Source organism: Drosophila biarmipes, chromosome 3R, assembly GCF_025231255.1.
Source record: "Drosophila biarmipes strain raj3 chromosome 3R, RU_DBia_V1.1, whole genome shotgun sequence".
Lineage (NCBI taxonomy): Eukaryota > Metazoa > Arthropoda > Insecta > Diptera > Drosophilidae > Drosophila > Drosophila biarmipes.
Genome location: NC_066616.1, coordinates 17,388,585 through 17,407,351, shown reverse-complemented (window position 1 = coordinate 17,407,351; position 18,767 = coordinate 17,388,585).

Here is an 18,767-nt window from a genome sequence, read left to right as displayed (position 1 = left end):
CTGTGTGCACAGAGAGAAAATATGTGTAAAATGCTATATATTAGACCACACTTGTTTTGAGAATGTAAAATATATTTAAATCGTAATCTTAATAATCAATATGCTTATAATTTAAATGCAATTAAAATGAGTTTCAGATTTGGAATGCGATTTAAATATATTCATATTTAAATTTAAACCATTTAAATATGTTCTTAGGTAAATTAAAATTTAATTACTTTCTTAAATTCGTTTTATATTAATATTTTGTAACATGTTTCCTAAAAATACTGCACCCAAAGTATTAAGATTTTCGCTCTGTGCGGCATAATCTCACTCACTAGTTGGCAGCTGCGAACACGTGCCCAGATTACAGTGCAAAAACAGAGCTACATTTCAAAACGCCAGTTTCAGATACTCTGCCTAATAAATTTTCATTACTGCATCCATTCGGGCTGTAAGTGGAATTAAAAATTGCCCGTACCTCATCCCATTATAGAGTATATCAGCTCAGCTGAGACTGCGACAGTTCCTGGCGGTTGGGTTTAATTCCAATTGAATTGCAGCAAACAATGTTTTTTCTGGCACTTTCAAGCAGACTCTTACGGGGTGTATTAGTGGAATAAAAAGCTACTAGAAAACCCATTTTATTTATAAATATGCCACTTTGTATTTTAATCATATCATCATATATATCATATTTCATAATTTAAAGAATATATTTATATTGATATGTTGAGGTAGGTTGTGCCATTGCTAGCTCAGAAGCTAAGAACGGGTTTGGTTAAATAGGTTATTATTTGTATTCAATGTGAAAATGTTTTGATAGCTAACAACTCAACTATCGATTCGGTTCATGAGATAGCAACTTTAAGACCAATCAAAGCTAACCGTTCCAGAAAAACCCAAGGATAATTCGTGTGGGCTGTTCAAATATCAACATGATTACTTTTGATTTCGCTTATTTACCCCCACCCAGTTTTACCTATTTATCCGCCTCTAGATTCAACTTGCCACGCATCAACGTTACTAGGGGATACACTAACCGTATCCCCGGATGATGTGATGTGTGTCTACGTGGGGGTAAGTTTAAAAGTTGTTCATGCCTAGCATTTGAAATTTGTTGCGAAATTATATTGCGGCTTGTTTGTTTCGTTCCTGTTTCGTATGCGTCACGTTGCGTATACGCGCCGTGGGCGCCCTGAGGCAAGCCACTTCAGCACACAAACACACAGCCACTAGATACTAGATGCTAGATACTATTCACCAGATACTAGATACACCCCCTGCCCGGGCCCTGCACACCCGACAGCTTCTTGCACACATTCTCGTAAATAAGTTTCGAAAAGAAAAGCGAAATAAACGTCGCCGGCGTTTATATATTATTATGCTGTTGTACAAAAAGGATTGTTATCGCCGTTGGCACGATAAATGGCCCAAGAGTTCGCATTATGTGTGGAAAATCTATAAAAAGTTATAAAAGTGTCATTAGCGCCAACAATGGGAATGCCGTCAGCATGGGGACAAAGCTCGTGGTGCGAGATACTTCATCGCTGAATCCTTGTACTAATCCCTGCCTCGGCGACTTGTTGTTGCCAACTTTTCCACCGCTTTGCATTGACAGTGAATAATTCAACGCCCTGCTAACTAGCAAACAATATGGGAAAAGTAAAAGGTTTTCCATGTACTGAGCAGTTGAAAATGTCATATTTGCCAAAGTCTCTCGGTCCGATTGCCTAGACTCCCCCCCAAACACTTGGAGCGCCTTCTACGCCTATCTTCTGTTGTTTATCACTCTGCGATTTGCTTTCAGTACTGCTTTATTCTCGGCTTGCATAATTTAATACGAAAATGGACAGGAACGGCTTTTTCAGGTTTAGCCACTCACAATCAAACGGACAGAGAGCGAAATTCAGTTAATGTCATATAGAAGCAAGAAGTTCAAGTGTACTAACTTAATATTTCATTTGCAAAGCTAAACATTGCTTGATTTTACAGATCTCTAACTAAATTATTTACACGATTGCGGAATGTGTTTTCGATGACTTAACTTGGTAACTTTCTTGACAAATAAATCAAATAATAAAAAAGCTTGGGAAATATTACACAACAATTTAGAAAGTATTTCTATGAATAATAAAAAACTTCTTAAGCTTTTGGCTTCCCTCACTTAACAAATTGTAGAAACATGTTATTGCTGGTATGTTAAAAAAAATGATTATAAAAATTGTAATTGTCATTTTTTTGAGCTTGCTTACGATTTTAAACCTGTATAAAAAAATAAAGAGTCGATTCCCAAACCGAAACAGTTAAAAATACAGTCCAGTTGAGGTCACAAAAGTTAGAAAATTAAGAAAAATATCATAATAGTTTATGTGCCACTTGCAGATAAATAAAACGCCAAAGTCAGTGGATGGTTGAGCCCTTCTTGACGTCCAAAGTTTGCTCGTCATCATCCCACTAGGCCCGTCACATTGAATCAGACAAGTTTACTGGTCTCGGCCCGGCGAGCCTGCCATCTTGTTGCTTGGCTTTGACAAATTTCAGCAAAGTGGATTAATTTGTTTTATTCCCAGCCCAGTGCTGTCCACTTATTAGAGCCAAACTTTGGTGCAAAAGATAGGAAAAGTTGTCGGGGCTCCGAATCGACCTGGCTTAAGTTCATTTTGGCCGGCTAGAGGGCTTTAATTAAGGCCCACCAGTCACCGGTCAGACGGCAGGTGAAATCAACAGGTGATTTTCGTCAAAAGCTGGATGGCTGACCAGCAGCCAGTTTGCCAATTAGAACTGGAAATGGAGTAGCTTCTCTAGCGGAGTGGCTGGGGGAGTGGGTGCCAAGGGCTTCCCCAACTTTGGCCGTAAATCTCCATTTCAAAAGTTCACGACCAGTTCGAGATATAAACAACGAGATTTGGCGCATTATGCAAGTGGGAGCATTTAGGCGCTCTATGGCAGTCGTAACATTCCAATCCGTTCCAGTGCCACCACGTTCCACATTCACCCAGCGGTCCTTGGACTTGGCCAACTTGGCTGGCGGACGGGCTTGACTCTTGGCAGTTGCCAAACGGCAGCCACTGCGCATGAACCAGGCCCACTCCTCGCCGCCTGGCGACGTGTTGCCCACATGTGACATTTTGGCGTATTTTTCTAACCTCCGCAGCTGGGTATTTGCATTGGGTTACAGGCACTGACATTTGGCGTCATCTTCGCCCTCGCCAGGTGGAGGTTTAATTTCAGCCCGAGCCGAACAGGAGCTGCAACAAAATAGCACATTAATGGGGCCACAAAAATGCAATCCGGTGTCCACCCGGCGTATACGCAACTTTCTGCCTTTGTCGCGTATACGACTGGGTGGGCGTGTATCTGGCTCCTTTGACACGGGAATGCGACCGATGTGAGTGTGTGTAAGTGTCGCCCGAGGGCGGGAAGGAAAATATTTAACTTTCACTTTACTCCCAAACACGGCAGATGTGCGTGCATTTGATTATTCCTGTTTGTACAGCAACAAACTGATGGAGCACCAAAAAAAATGCGAGGGAAAGCGGGAAAAAAGCTGATGGAAACAATCAAAAGTCGCTACTGACAACGGAAATCTGCCGCCAGCCAGGGCATTTGCCCAGTCGCTTCCCGTATCACAATTCGCATGTAAATTCATTTTAATTCATTTTACTTCATGTTTATGCACACGCTCGATCCGCTCATTTTCGCCTACTCCGCCGGTTGACATTTTAAGGAATTTAATTTAGCCACTCGTCATTTAAAGCTGCATACTTTGTATTCCGCTCTCCTTTATCCTCGCGGGCAATGCGCTCTGCTTGTGCTCGGCATTAAAAGATACAGCGGCGACCTTTCTTGTCTTATTTATTTACTTTAGCTGAAGACAAACGGACCGACAGATAAACGAATGAAAGAAGCAAATTCAGAGCCAGATTTATTTTAAATTCAACCCGTCAAATGTCAAGCTGATGCGGGCTAATTAAATCACTGGAAGTGGTTTTAAAGCTAGAGAAAACCACCCTGGGAATAAGCTGAGACCTGGAATTAAATAAATTTGGATAATTCTCGGAATTTATTTAATCTTTTCGTTAAATAAAAAGAATGCTGTCGGCTCTAGGGAATCTAGCAGTTGAAAGCCATTGGAATTACTAAAAAACAAAATTGGTTTAAATTACGACCCTCTTTAAAAAAAAATTTAAATGTAGATTACTAGAGAATTCACTCACAAACTCATAGAATACCTCCACGACTAAATCAGTCTCCAATTATCAAAGTTATGAAAAGTAGAAGTTCAGTTTTGGGGTCCCAACTGAAATTGGAATTAGGGAAAAAACAAACATGAAAATGGGCTAAAATTTGGACCCTCTTTAAAAATGAATATTTAAATGTAGATTACTAGAGAATTCACTCACAAACTCATTGAGGCATACCACGTCTAAATCGGTCATCAATTATCGAAGTTATGGAATTTGGAAGCTCAGTTTTGGGGTTCCAGTTGAAAGTCATTGGAATTAGTGAAAAATCGAACATGAAAATTGGCTAAAATTTTGACCATCTTAAAATAAATATTTAAATGTACAATATAAGAGATTTTTATTACAAACTCATAAAGGTATCTCACGTCTAAATCAGTCTCCAATTATCAAAGTTATGAAATTTTGAATTTCAGTTTTGGGGTCCCAATTGATAATCATTGGAATTAGTGAAAAATCGGACATGAAAATGGGCTAAAATTTCGACCCTCTTTAAAATCAAATATTTAAATCTAGATAACTAGAGAATTCACTCACAAACTCATTGAGGTATACCACGTCTAAATCGGTCATCAATTATCGAAGTTATGAAATTTGGAAATTCAGGTTTGGGGTCCCAATTAAAAGTCATTGGAATTAGTGAAAAATCCAACATGAAAGTGGGCTAAAATTTGGACCCTCTTTAAAATCAAATATTTAAATGTAGAATATTAGAGATTTTTATTACAAACTCATAAAGGTATCTCACGTCTAAATTGGTCCCCAATTACCAAAGTTATAGAATTTGGAATCTGAGTTTTGGGGTCCCAGTTAAAAATCATTGAAATAAGTGAAAACCCGAACATGTAAATGGGCTAAAATTTTGGTCTTCTTTTAAAATAAATATTGAAATGTAGATTACTACAGAATTCACTCACAAACTCTTAGAGGTATCCCACGTCTAAATCAGGTTTCCATTACTAATGTTATAAAATTCAGAGATGCTGTTTAGGGTTAAAAGCCTTTAAAAATTCGATACAAAAACTATTAAAACTATTTGATATCTAGTTTTACTAGGAATTTTAAAGGCTTAATTTTGAAGTGGGAAACAAAGATACTGATTTATGTCCATTCTTGGCCACCAGTAGCACCCAAGGACCTTTGTCGACCTATGGCCTCATCTCGGCTCTTGACAATTCAGTCAAACCATTAGCTGGAAACTATCCTTCCAGCGCTGCGTTAATTAGGAGCCACAGAAACTTGTGGCGAGTGTATGCGATGTGGCAACCACAATGGCCGTGCCCCATCTCATCGGCCATGGTAACCGTGGAAATTGTGGAAATCGTGGAAATCGCAGCGGGACTGCAGATTGGCGGCGGAGGATTCGCTGGCGATGCGGTTGCCATAATGCCCGTAATTACTTTGTTAATGCTCAGCGTATTATGTCAGCAAATTAAATTATGTACGGTGCGAGCACAGAGACGAGGACCACAATGCGCCATTCCTCATTGCCATTGCGGGCGCCAGCTGCCACAAGCCTTCGCCGTCGCCATCGTCGTCCTGCTGAAAATTTAAGAACTCTGCGCACTTTTAAATTTTTAAAGCGCCCAAAGACCACTTGGCTGCCATGACACTCTGGCTGGAGGACTTATGCCAAAGACTTTAATTAAATGCGACACTGAGACGCGACGGGTGCCAGGGGAATGGGATTGCAGCGCCACTTAATCCACCAACTGAGTTTCGCGCACATTTCAGGCGATTAGCTTTAGGGACAGGAACTCCCATGTGACTGCAATCCTGCAATCAGGATATTTATGAGGCAACAAGTTATGGTAAATAATTTAGTAACAAAGTCTTACTAGGGGGAGGAAATTCTTAATCAATTTTATTGGGAATGTTTACCATACATTTTAAAAAGTAAGGCACAAATATTAGAACAGCTTTTTAAATTGTAGATAAATATCACAATTATTTTACATAGTTAAATCAAATTAATTTCGAAATGTAATTTTGTAAGACTTACCTATATTTGTAACTGAAATATATGGATAAAAGTTTTACCCCAGAAATCGTTGATTTCGGTTGGAATTTATACTAATGAACATAAGAGTTTACCTGAGTTGCGTGGCATTCCTTGGATTTCTTTCCAATAATAGGCAACTTTTCAACCTTTCTTGTATATACAATACATTTAATTCCACGAAAGAAACAGTATCTATTGAATACCTGGCCTCACAAATAGTGAGTTCCACTTGGGTAAGTCGGATTAAAACGATTTCCAATGTTTACCCTTGCCACCTGACGCCATTCTTTGCCTTTCAGCCGCTCATTGCCCGCCGTTAGCCGCAACACACTCCAATTACCTTGACGATTCGCCGAGGAGGAGCGAGTTCGAATTCCCCTGAAGAGCCTGCTCTGCCAGGACACGCTCAGATAATTTCATTGTAAAGTTTAAGCAAATGTTTACCCAGCATATGGGCCATGGGGAGCTGGCTGCTGGCTGTTCTTGTCGATAATTGAATTAGGGTTGCCGGGGCAAGGTGACTCGAAAGGTGGGTCACAAATTAAAGCCGGGAATATACCAGAGGCGATGACTTATGGCTTTAATAATTTAATGGGCTCTCAGCCCGGGACTCTTGATCCGATCCGATTTGTGCTCCGACTTTGACCTTGCGTATCCGGCCCCCTAATTGAGTCAGCAGCCGGCTCGGAATTGGCCTGATTGCGTCTCTGGCACAAACCCATCAGTGTCTCGCTAATTCCCTGCATTCAGCATCATTCTGCCGGCTGGCCAAGTGTCTTTGGCCCGGATGGGAATGAAATTAGAGTGCAACTTCAGTTTATTTAGTCGCTTGTAATTGCATTTGCTTGTTAACTCGATTCCCAGCTGCCCTTTGACTCGGTCAAATGCAGCAACAAATGGCAGCTAAATGCCGGCAACCGCAGAGCACTTTCCAGCTAACTCACTTGGCCAAGAGGTTGCCAAAAAGCCTGGACATTCGCTTCCATGGTACCGCAGGCAGGACAAAGTTTTGCTGCCTCCCATGTCGAATGTCCTCGGGCTTGATGTCATCGCCGATTGATTCTGCCAGTCGAAAGGCTGTAAATCAAAAGTACTAATCTGAAAGGCAGCCAGAAGTCAAGTCCTGTATTACAGGGAAAAATAATGAAAGTCCTCTTGAGGCTTTAAAGAGATTATTGAAACCAAAGCGATTTACATTTTTTCTACTTAGTTGTGCTTTTTGTTCGGGAAAAGATAGGTAAATAATAAATTCACAGAGTTTTTAGTGAAATTTGATATTTATTATACCATTCTTAGTTACAAGACCAAAAAATACCCTTATCAAGCCAAAATGCATATTATATTTTGAATTGTTATGCAGTTTGTGCTTATAACTTGATAAAATTTTGTTAAATACATTTTTTTTTTTAATAATCATATTCCAAAAATACTTATAATAAAGCTCCTTAATTAAAGTTCCTTTTTTAAGTTCTTAAGATATACCTAATAAGTAAAACCAGTTCATTAAAATATTTTGTTCAGTAAAAGTATTTAAAAGACTACATACTCATTCTAAACTGGTGGCATTTAAGATAAAATTCCAAATTTAAACCATTCAACCACTTGACCCCTGGTTGCCAGAAGCTCTTACTCCACTTAAGTACTTTGAATTTCCACATGACTTCTTGACTTTAATAAATTGAATTTTCCAGGATTTCTAACACAAGAATGTATCTGTAAGTATTTGCTATATCAAAAAGGAAAACTTTAACGATTTATCGCCTGCGTGCGTGTGCGTGCTTCAATTGGCAGGACGGTGGAATTCGGGGGATTTGCTGGCCAAGATTAAGTAGTGTCTTGACCTGGTCAGCTTATTAAACCGCAGACACGAAGGACACCAGCCCGCCACCGGCTGGAAAATGTCCAGGCGCAGTGAAAAGCCACTTGGCGGAGCCAGCTAATTTCTCAAAGGATTTCGGCTTCACTTAGTTCTCCTTTGTTCGGCGGCACTGTGTTGGCCAGGGATTTCCTTTCGATTACGACCGTCTAGTTGGGTCGCTGCAGTGGAACAGCCTATTAGCAGGGATTTCCTGACGCCTCCAACTACTCGTGTGCTGATTACACTTGTAAGCCGCCAAAACGGATGGCCGGAGTATTGATTTTCAACCCACGGAATGTGGTGGCCCAAAATGAATAAAGCCAAATAAGTTGGTATCCATTAATAAACACTCAAGACAGACAGACGGATGGAACTTTGATTTGGAGTCGGTCGGCTGTCAAGTGCAAACAAAGGTCAGATTTTGCCGTCTCAAACCGCCAGAAATCCCCCCCAGCCCCTCGGGCATCACTTACCCTTATTAAGTGCCCCCAGGACCATAAACCACAAATCTGATTTGTGGCCAAACAGAGAGACTCTGGCTTGCCTTTAAACAGACTCCCCAAAATGTTGGTCGAAATTTAAGCGGCGCCAACAAACAGAAGATGCCGGGAGACTAAGAAGAATGACACAATTTGGGATTCCATTATGTGTTCTGTTGACGAATGCATAATTGAATCTAAAGTACTTCATTTGTCCCATAAACACGTTCGACTCTTATTTCGCTCACTTATAAATAAACCGCAAAAAATACGGCCAAAAAAAAGAACAGGGAAATGCGAAAAAGAAATTGTTGACATTGTCGGCGGCGAAAAGCCACGTGCAGGCACAAATAGCAAACGGCAAACAGGCAGAAACAACAATTCGATTTCTGTTTCTGTTTAGTTAAAATACACAGCCATAAATAAAATATACCTTTGTGGCATTTTGGGGGGCAACCGAGCATCAGGTATTGATATATTGGGCCACCTTCTCATGCCCTCACACTCGGGGTACAACAATCGAGCTCGCATTCGAATCGACTGGAATGAAGGGCCCTCGACTTGCTGGTTAGGCTTATACCATTCCGTTTTTATGGCGTTTTGGCTCGCCACCATTTGTGTGCTCAGCAAACAGGAAGAGCAGCACCCACACATTAGTTTAAAAGGGCCTCAGTTCCTGGGCCCTCGTGCACCTACATATTCAATTTATTTAATAGAATTGCGTTATTTGTGCGGACTAAATGAATTTTCCCCTGAATGGCGGCGCACGTATGGTCGCCTGTAATCATGTAATGTTAATCTTGAGTGGCTTACAAATTTCAAACGGCTGTCGGGCACCGCAAAAACTAAGCCTTTAAGCCGTCAAATTCGCTGGCAGCTGAAAAACCCAACCACGCTGCATGTGTAATTAACTCAATAACATGATAATTATAACGACATCAGATTGCTGCGCTGAAAACACAGTTTACCCATTAGATGGCAGCGACGTGACAGCCTCTGAAAAGTTTTAGTTATATTAAATAATTTGATTATTAGTCAACAGGCGGTAACGGGGCGGATGTGTGATGTGCCTAGGCTGTGCCCGAGAATTCCGGGGGCAAAAGCGAAAGGTCGCTGCGGCGGAAAGGAAACTTAATTTTCGTGTTGAATTTTTGCATATTTTATTAACCCAAGCAGCCGTCCCCGAGTAGAAAACGAATCATAAAAGTTGCCCCATCGTCGATTTATGCACAAACAAAAAGTCCGTAGAAAGTTGGGCAAGGGTTGTTGCCTCTCCTCTGTGTTTATTTCCGAGCCAAAGAGCGTGCTTAGGATTTGCCAGTTGGCCCCGGGAATGCCAGTTTACACGCCTACATCTCGATTTAAATTAAATCTTAAACATTGTGTGGATTGCGGAGGCGTCGGGCGGTCTTAGACCTAAATTACAGTTGGATTTTAATCGCAGAGATTTGGCAACAGGCAGCTGCCAATTTCCTGGGGCCTTTCAGCTATCTCAGCTATCACAGCTCAGCGAAGCCAATTGGCAGAGTCTACTTTTGGGCGCAGGTCAAAAGAGTACTACATGGTCGCAGAATTTAACAAAAGTTAGATTTAATTTGTTTGTGTCTAGTTAACGACTTCCCTTATTTACGAGTGCCATTAAATGGTTAACACGTGTCCGCCTCACTGGTTTCATTCAGCTTAAAGATCTCGATGCGGCAAATGCCCGTAAACTTCTGAGCGGAGACAAAAAGGAGCAGTGTTTGCTTTAGATTTCCCGCATCTCTGGGAACACGCATACGCAGCGGTGTCCGGGCTCAGCCAAGGGAGCAGATGCACACGGCCAGTTGAGATAATAAACGACTGCTTCGGGGTATCGAATGCGGATGGAGATGCAGAACCAGTTGCAGATGCAAATGCCCCGGCACGTATCCCCAACGACTTGGGCCATTCCTGAGCTCCCAATTCCGGCCACTGCCAAGGCCGAAAAATGTGCGGGCTCTTGTCGGATTTTTGGCTTACGCTTTTGGCCAGAACGAGGTGAGCTCGAAGGAATTTTATCCACTCTTATCCTTTCGCCCGACTGACGTTGGATGTGACCTGGGGGTCTGCAACGACTACACAAGAGAAAACGGTGCCCTTAAAACTGATTTTTATAAAGTGCAAAATAATTTTCGAAACGTGTATTTTAATAATACCGCAAATATTAAAATAAATTACAACCTTTATACTCAGACGAGAAATCTTTAATACCAATGATCTAGTTTAGATCATTTATTGTTTTATTTTATTGTTTAATTAATATACTAATCAACTATTATATTAAAATGAATATAGGAGGTAGTTCTATAATCATTAATCATAACTTCTTATTTTTGTTCGATCTGGTTTAAGAAATTAATTATGTGAGTATTTAAGATATACCGAATGTTTATACTGTAATCAAGTGCTCACTCTTTTGGAAGAGTCCTCCATTTCTATTCTGGGACTGATGCGAGTAAGAAAGGTATTTATGTAATCAAGTGCGAATCCTTTTCAAAGACAAGTGCCGAAAGTCAGACTAATTTGGAATGTAAGCTCGTGTGAGTGCAGCCAGAATGGCTTTGTTCCATCGACCTCCGTTTGTTCGAATCGAGAGCTCATGGACCCCGAATCCAAACCCAAATCCAAGCCCAAATTCAAATCCAAATCATTTTCCCACCGGGTTGTTGGACTGGCCTGCACATTAGACGTTTCAATCAAAGTGTCATTCCATGTTAATTGCTTTTCTGTTGCGGTTTGGCGACGCTTGCCGCCGGAAAGTTCAAAGTTCGCCGCTGGAGGAAGGCAATGGCCCAGAACCCTTTTGCATGAATATATATTTTTTCTCGAATTAGAATGGTAAGCAGTTGAGCTGGCTGGCAGGCACACTATATCCATGTTAGACCTCACTTTCACACATATCCGGCTGATGTCCTCCGATCCCTCCGATGGAATGGAGCTTTGTTATAGTCCCTTTCTCCCTGCTCGCCTTTTTTTTTTGCCATTTTGCCCGACGGACGGCACTTTTTTCAATTTGCGACTGCCACAATGGGTTATCAAATGACAACGTCCAAAGTGCTCGGCATCGCCACATCCTGCGGATCGAAGGATGATGATGGCGCTGCTCGAGTCTATTCAATTCCAATTGGAGCCTGTTTCAAATCGATTTTTATTATTTTGCATTTATTTTTTATGCCAACCCCTTGGCCTCCTCCTATCATATTGGATTTGTGCCGAGTTTTTTTTTGTGACTCTGGCTCTGGGTCCGGCATTGTGACCCAATCAAGGTGGCCGTCGTTAAAGCCACCACAAAATCTCATGGGCAAAAATTGGATTAATCTGAATCTTTAAAGTCGAATTTGGAGTGGTCCAGCTGGTCCGAGGACAATTGTTCGCTAAATGGCAGGCATTTAAAAAGCGGGGATGGGCCATTTGTTTCATTTGGGACCACCCGTACTACCGGCTAATGACTCGTCAGCTGCGGGAAGGTAACTTCGAGCTAGGTGACTCCGCATGCCCGATTCCGACTGCTGTCTACCCTCGTTTGCCTAACTGACATGTCAACACGTGTCGCCGGAGACAGACAGGACACACTGCGTCCCATCATCACTCCGGATCCGAGCCGTGTGCTCCGCAGGAGCTGTCACCATGACAGATCCGTCAGCTTAGCCACGCGTAGGTTAGCGCACTTATTGTTCGGGTTTATTTATGGAGCGATATTAGAGTCTATGGACGGCAGGCGTGGGATTTGCAATTGCTTTGGCCCTTTTGGCGAAAAAGGGTAAAGAGCCGGGCGTAATATATGCGACGGGGGCGTGTTCAATTTGCTTGATGGATGCCTGCCATTGTGGCGGGAATTTCGGTCGTGATTTCGCCATAGAGCTGGCAACTGATGTCCCCATTATGTTCGAGGGGGAGATTCCAGATTTCCCAGAATCTCATTTTCAAAAACTGCTTTTTGGCGGAGTAGACCTAGTCTAACAGATGGAGACAAACGCACAGAACTGATGGCTCTCGTATTTTTTAGCTTGAAGAAGTAGACCCATATTCACAAGAACTCCCGTTTGTATATGCTGTTTTTCGGTCTCAAATTAAAAACTGAGATAGCAACTACAGGGCCTGAACCTGTCGCGTCCTTTTGGCTGGGCGTTTATTGAATTATGATCGATTTTTTGTGCTACAGGATGTCGGGGGAGAAGCGACTCGAGAATTTTGTCGCCAATAGCATTAAATTATTAACGTTTCAATTACGATTTTTAATGGACATTTTGCGCAGCAATTGAATTTGCATCGAAAATCTTTCAATTGGATGGAAGGACCTCTCGCCCCGTGCAACAGGCTCTAATTGAGTAAGGAATGGAATATTTTTGCCAGCGTGCCGAGTCCTCAAATTCTGTACAGAATGTGTTCTACCAGCTTGTTTGTTCGCTGGCATTCCATCGGAACCACCCAAGGACCCTCGATGAAACCGCATGCCCTGAAATGCTCGCGCTTACTGCTGAATACGTAATGTGATGAGACCAGGAGCAAGACCAGGACCAGAACGAGAGCCAAAGCCAGAACCAGATCCAGACACAACACACAATGCCCCGTCCTGGAAATGTGAAGCGAGCCATGTAAATATGTATGAGTGCTGCCACAGCTTCCGGCGTCTCGTTGATAAGCCAAGGAATTTGAGGAGCCCTGACTTACTAGCTCCAATGCCCCTCATCCGCTCGGTGTCCTTGTTAGTTTGCTTTAAGTGTCCGTGTACCGCCCGGGGGCACGACCCACACTTCGGTCGGTGTTTGTGTTGTGGTTGGATTAAAACACACCCCCGTCCCCCACTTGGAGAAACATCAACTGGGCCCTGCGACAGCCTGCACTGGGAAAACTGAAGGAATTTTCCAGAAGTATTTTTGTAATCGTATTTTCAATGAATGGTTGACATATTTAAACTATATTTGCTTTATATCTGAAGTTGACAAATAAGATTATATAAAAAGAACACAAAGTATTTATTAAAGAATAAAACTACAAACCAAACATTCTTTTGAATATGTGCCATACCGTAATATTTAAAAAATTGGGAGAAACAATAAAATACAATTTATTTAAGTTTTTAAAACCATAATTCAACTGAAATCTGTGTTCATCTAATCTAAAGAATCATATACCAAGTATAGGTAAATTATTTACAAAAGGACAATTAAATATATCCTTTAAATTATTTCATAATATTACAGTCACAAAACAATATTAATAACTTTCACACACTCTTTAGAAATAATGGATTTTTAATAATTAATAATATTTACTTGTAACCCCGCAATTTCTCGCTCCGTGCAGGCATATATGTGCCCGTCTGGCAGTTTATGAAAATGTGCGTAAAGTGTTGAATTTATTTGTCTAACAAACATTTTGACTTCTCCCTTTTGTTGCCAAGACTTTTAATTTGCTTGGCTTGTTCCGTTTTGCCGGCTCGGCGATGAGTGGCTGCAGCCCGAGCAGCTTGTGCGCAATTATTCATGCAATATGTCTGCCTGCTTCCAGCCGTCGAGGCCCTTTGAACCCCTGGCGGATGATGAACGGATGATGAACGACGACGAGTTGCCCTGAACGGCAATCGGAGGTTCAGAGCGGAATAAATATTAAGGCTCGGTTTAATCACCCTTTCGTCACACTCAGCTCAGGTGACATTTCTAATTTCTAATTCGAGCCCAACCGAATTAATTGCATCCTTCCGCCATTAGGGCAGCCGGAAGTTGGCCGACCTTAGTCCCTTGTCCCTTTTGTGTGCGCTTCAATAAATTGTGTTTGTCGCATGGCTTGATTAGCAAAAAGGTACGGAAGCGCAACAGGTGCCAGGTGGCCTTAAAATGTAAGCAGCATAATTTTAGCTTTGTGTGTTGTTCTTAAAGGCAGGCGATAAAATTATGCCCGTTGAGGCTTAAACGGAGCGATCAGAAACAGAGGCGCACTCAGGTGGTCTCCAGTTGGCCGACTTTGTGGCTCCGCTTGGCGATGACAGGTCAACCCGCCGACCACTTAATGCACCCATTGTTCGGGGCCACATCTGCAGATTATGGAAATGGAAATTACGCAGCACAAATTAGCCAGCATCCAGCAGCCAGGACCTGGATTGTTTGGTCGTGGCAGGATCTGACATACTTGACCGCAAAAGCCACGAGTACCTGCCAACACAGGTAGTGCGAATGTAATTTGATTACATGGATTATACGCCAGCAAATATGTTTAATTTATGGCCTCTCCATCTCCATCTCCAGCTCGGCAGGTCCATCAGAGGATGTGTGGTGGAAAAGTGGGTCCATTTGTTGCCCGCTCAACTTGGCAGCTCCGATTGATTGCATAACAATAAATTATGCAACGCACCATGATGCGGCTCCCCCTGCTCCCTCGAACCGCCTCTGACCACGTCGATGGCGTAGTACAGCAGTTCCTGGACAAGGACCAGTCCGCCTGCCATTCACTTTTAAGTTTCAAGTGCTGCTGCTGCTGCGGGTGAGTGCTTTTAATATTCATCTAATGCACTCAACGTGTTGTGCGCCATGGGTGTGGGTGTTTTGAGGGATGTTGGAAGGGTTCCCAGCAGAGGGTATAGGCATTTGGAATGAGATAGTGTAGGCTCTACTTAATTATAAATAAACATTTTTTCATACTACATATTTTTGAAAGTTTAAAGTTGAAAGTCATTTCACTTGTAATAGGTTTTTAAAAATTTGGATTTTAAAAACTGTGCAATAACAAACAACAAGAGGATTCATATTTTCAATAAAAAATATTTACAACAAGCCATTGATTTTAATTTTTAAAGATTCTATGTAAAATTCATTATATCCTTAAGATGCCATTACAAAATATTTACTTAAGTATTGGGTTTCTTTTCTTTTCCAGAGTAAAGAAAAACTTTTTAATTTTGTAATTACCACACAGGGTATCTAGGAGCCCTTTACTTAGCTTAAACCGCCTACACATTTGCATTAGCTTCATTTTCTTTGGGAACTCAGTCTGTTGCTGTTGTTTCGAGATTGCTGTTGCGTCTGCATGAGGCAGCTGCTGCAATTGAATCCTGTCCCGCGATGATGGCTCCTGGACGTGTGGGTGTGTTAAGTGAGTGTTGCCACCTGCAGGATGCAGCACGCAGGATACAAATAGCAGAGTACAGAATGCAATCGGGCTCCGAGGTGTGCTCAGTGCCCAACTTAGTATGGTAATCATCGATGTGCGGCAATAGGAGCCGATCCAATATTATTGCCCATGCAACTGAGGGGCGCACGTGAGGTATGCGCAATATGGGGCAGCTCCCATCGAGGCAACGATGCTGCAGATATGCCCGACTTGTTTATGCATTCATTTTACGCCCTGACTTTGATTAAGTAGTGCGGTATGCAAAATGCCTTTCCCCATTTCCTTGCGGTACGGCACGGCGATAAATCCATTTTGCTAGCCTATTTGTTATGCCAATCTGGTGGGTATATTTTCTTGCAATAGATCTCTGATTGATTGCTTTTATGCCATGTCATCTGGTCTTGGTTTCAAATGTCAGCGACAGTCTGGCAGTCTGTCTGTCTGTCTGTCTGTCATCGAACCCTGGTGAACTCCGCCGCCCGGGGACCACGAAGCCAGACAAGCCAGACAAGCCAGAAAACGTGTCCTTAGCTGCGGTTTTGCCAGCGACTCTAATTGTGCTAATAAGCCGCTGGTAATTATAATTTAATAACATCGCTGCCATTGCCATTGCCAGCTGAAAACCCGCTCGTGTTTGCCATTAGAATTCTCAGTGTGTGCAATTAAGTGCCAGGCAACCAGGAAGAACTGAGGACCCAGGACGAAAGGCTGGCATATAAAAATTGATTTATGCCACCTCCTAAACGCCGAGCAGGGCAATTTAATTGCAAGTCAAACAGTAGCCCGCAAAGTTTATGCAGTGAGATTTAATTTGATTACACGCCGCTCTGGAGAACAGGGTAAACATCCTCTGATTGCCTGAATAAGCAATGAGAAAGGAGTTTTTTGCCGCCCATTCTTCCCAGAATGGGCAGATGGAGCCTCAAAACTCCAGCTGGTGCTGCCTGGCGGCACATGAGCACCGGTATTAATAAACAAATTACGCAATTAATAACACACGCTGGGCGCTCAGCTGGGCGCAAAGTGTAACACTTGGTGCATCCTTGGGGCAGCAAACGGGCTAAAATTAAGTGCAACAGAAGCTGCGTTTCGCGAATTTATGACTGCGTGCCGGCCATAAATGGCTGAGTGAATTGCTTCTGGAGTGCCGGAGCCCGAAAGTGGCCACTGAACCCATTCCAACCTGGCCATCCAGCCAGCCAGCCAGCCAGCCAGCCAGGCAGCCAGGCAGCCAGGCAGCCATCCACATCAAGTGCTCCGCTCCGGCTGTTGGCATCGTTCCGAGTGCTCCTCCTTGGCGGACGAAAAGAGCAGGAAAATGGGGGGAGGGCGGAAAATGTATAAAAATGTGCCAGCTAGGCATTCTTTGCCGCCACTTTCCCTCCGCTGTGTTGTGCGCTCACACGGAAAAGCAGACAAAATGTATCTGTGACAGCGCAGCCAGCAGAAATCCAGGATAACCGAGCGAAGCGAGCGAAGGACGACAAACGAATATTTATTACAGGTGTTTGCCTTTGACTGACAGAACGCGCAATCTGGCGCAGGAGCTTAGTTTCGGGGCCAGTCTCTAAACTGCGGGATACTCAGCTTCCAGCTTCCAGCCCTCGGCTTCCATCTCTCAGCTTTAAGATACAGCCTGCTCCTTTGTTCGATTGTGCCGGCAAATTGATTTGGCATCGTCAGGTGGTGGTGTATCTTTTATCTGGCCAGACGATGGAAACTTCTCAAATCCGATTTGGGGGTAAGAATGAAATGCGGTGCAAACCCAAACGGAATTCCTGGAAGACTCCCTGTACCAGGATGCAGGGTGTACAAGGGCTAAGAATAGCACACAGAAGACTGTTTTCGCATGCTTTTCGGGGAAAATGCTAGGGTTTAAGGAGCGGAATTGCACTTCTTGCACTGACAGGACATTCGCGACAACGGAAGAAGGACACAATCAGCGCGTTCAAGTGGATTCACCTGGTTAGCTATGCAAATTCTCTTGAAACTATACCTTTTTCCTCCCCAGCAGCAGAGATTTATAGTTGGTCAGGATATAGATGAGAAGCTAAACAGCACCAAAAAGGATATCATCATGATGATGGCGGTCATTTTGAACAGAAGCCGCGAGTCCTAATGAAGGGAATTCGGGAGGCTGTTCATGTGCTCGTGATGTGTAATTAATTTTTGGCAACATCTGTTTATCCTAATTAGAGGCGATACACACATGTCGGACGAAGGGGAGCGGCGGCAAGGGGGCTTGGTCCGAGGCGTTCTCTTTTCATTTATCATTATTACTGGGCTAGACCCAAGCCTAGGGGCCAAAGGTCAGCAAGAGATAAAAGTTGGGATGTGAGTCGATTAAACGGGCAGAAATCAAGTGAATAATGGCCGCAACAGCTCTTGCATGGCAAGTGCCCAACCATCCATCCAGCCATGCCTTCCTCTTTTTTCCTAGCCAACTCCATAATGAGTTGCCAATCGAGTATTGGCCATTGGCGGAATTGTAAGCCGAAAACTTGACTAAAAATCGTAAAAAATGAACGCAGAACGCAATCAACGCTTTGCAGCTGTAATGGAAAATTGGGCAAATTGAAGTCGAGCAACTTTGTCATAAAATGAAATTGCTAGAAAAATCAACGGATGGTATAATCAGAATAAGGCCAAGGCGGATGCCCCATCAAAACGGGAAAAAAAGGGGCAAGTGTGTGTCCTTTTTGGCCAGCCAGCCTTTTGACTGCTCCGCATTTGGCAATTTATTATGCGTGCCTTCTTTTATTTGTCTGGCCAAAAGGTTAACAAGCCAGAAAGCGTCGCAAATCAAAGGGAATTTCAACTGGCTGCAGGCGAATGCAGATTAAGGGAATCAAGAGCTTATAATTAATCAGATCTCCCTGAGTATTTTTTTGTATGAAAATCTCGCATGCGATTTCCCCCGAAAAGCGGCTGTTGCGCGTTCTTGGGAAAATTCGACTTTATTTTTGCTGAGCGGTGTTCCGCGCCTCACCGTTCCCCGTTCTAACTCCGCTGTTTCGCGTTCCATTCCACTCGTTCGGGTCCCGAGGCCTGTGGGCCAACAGTTGGCGTTG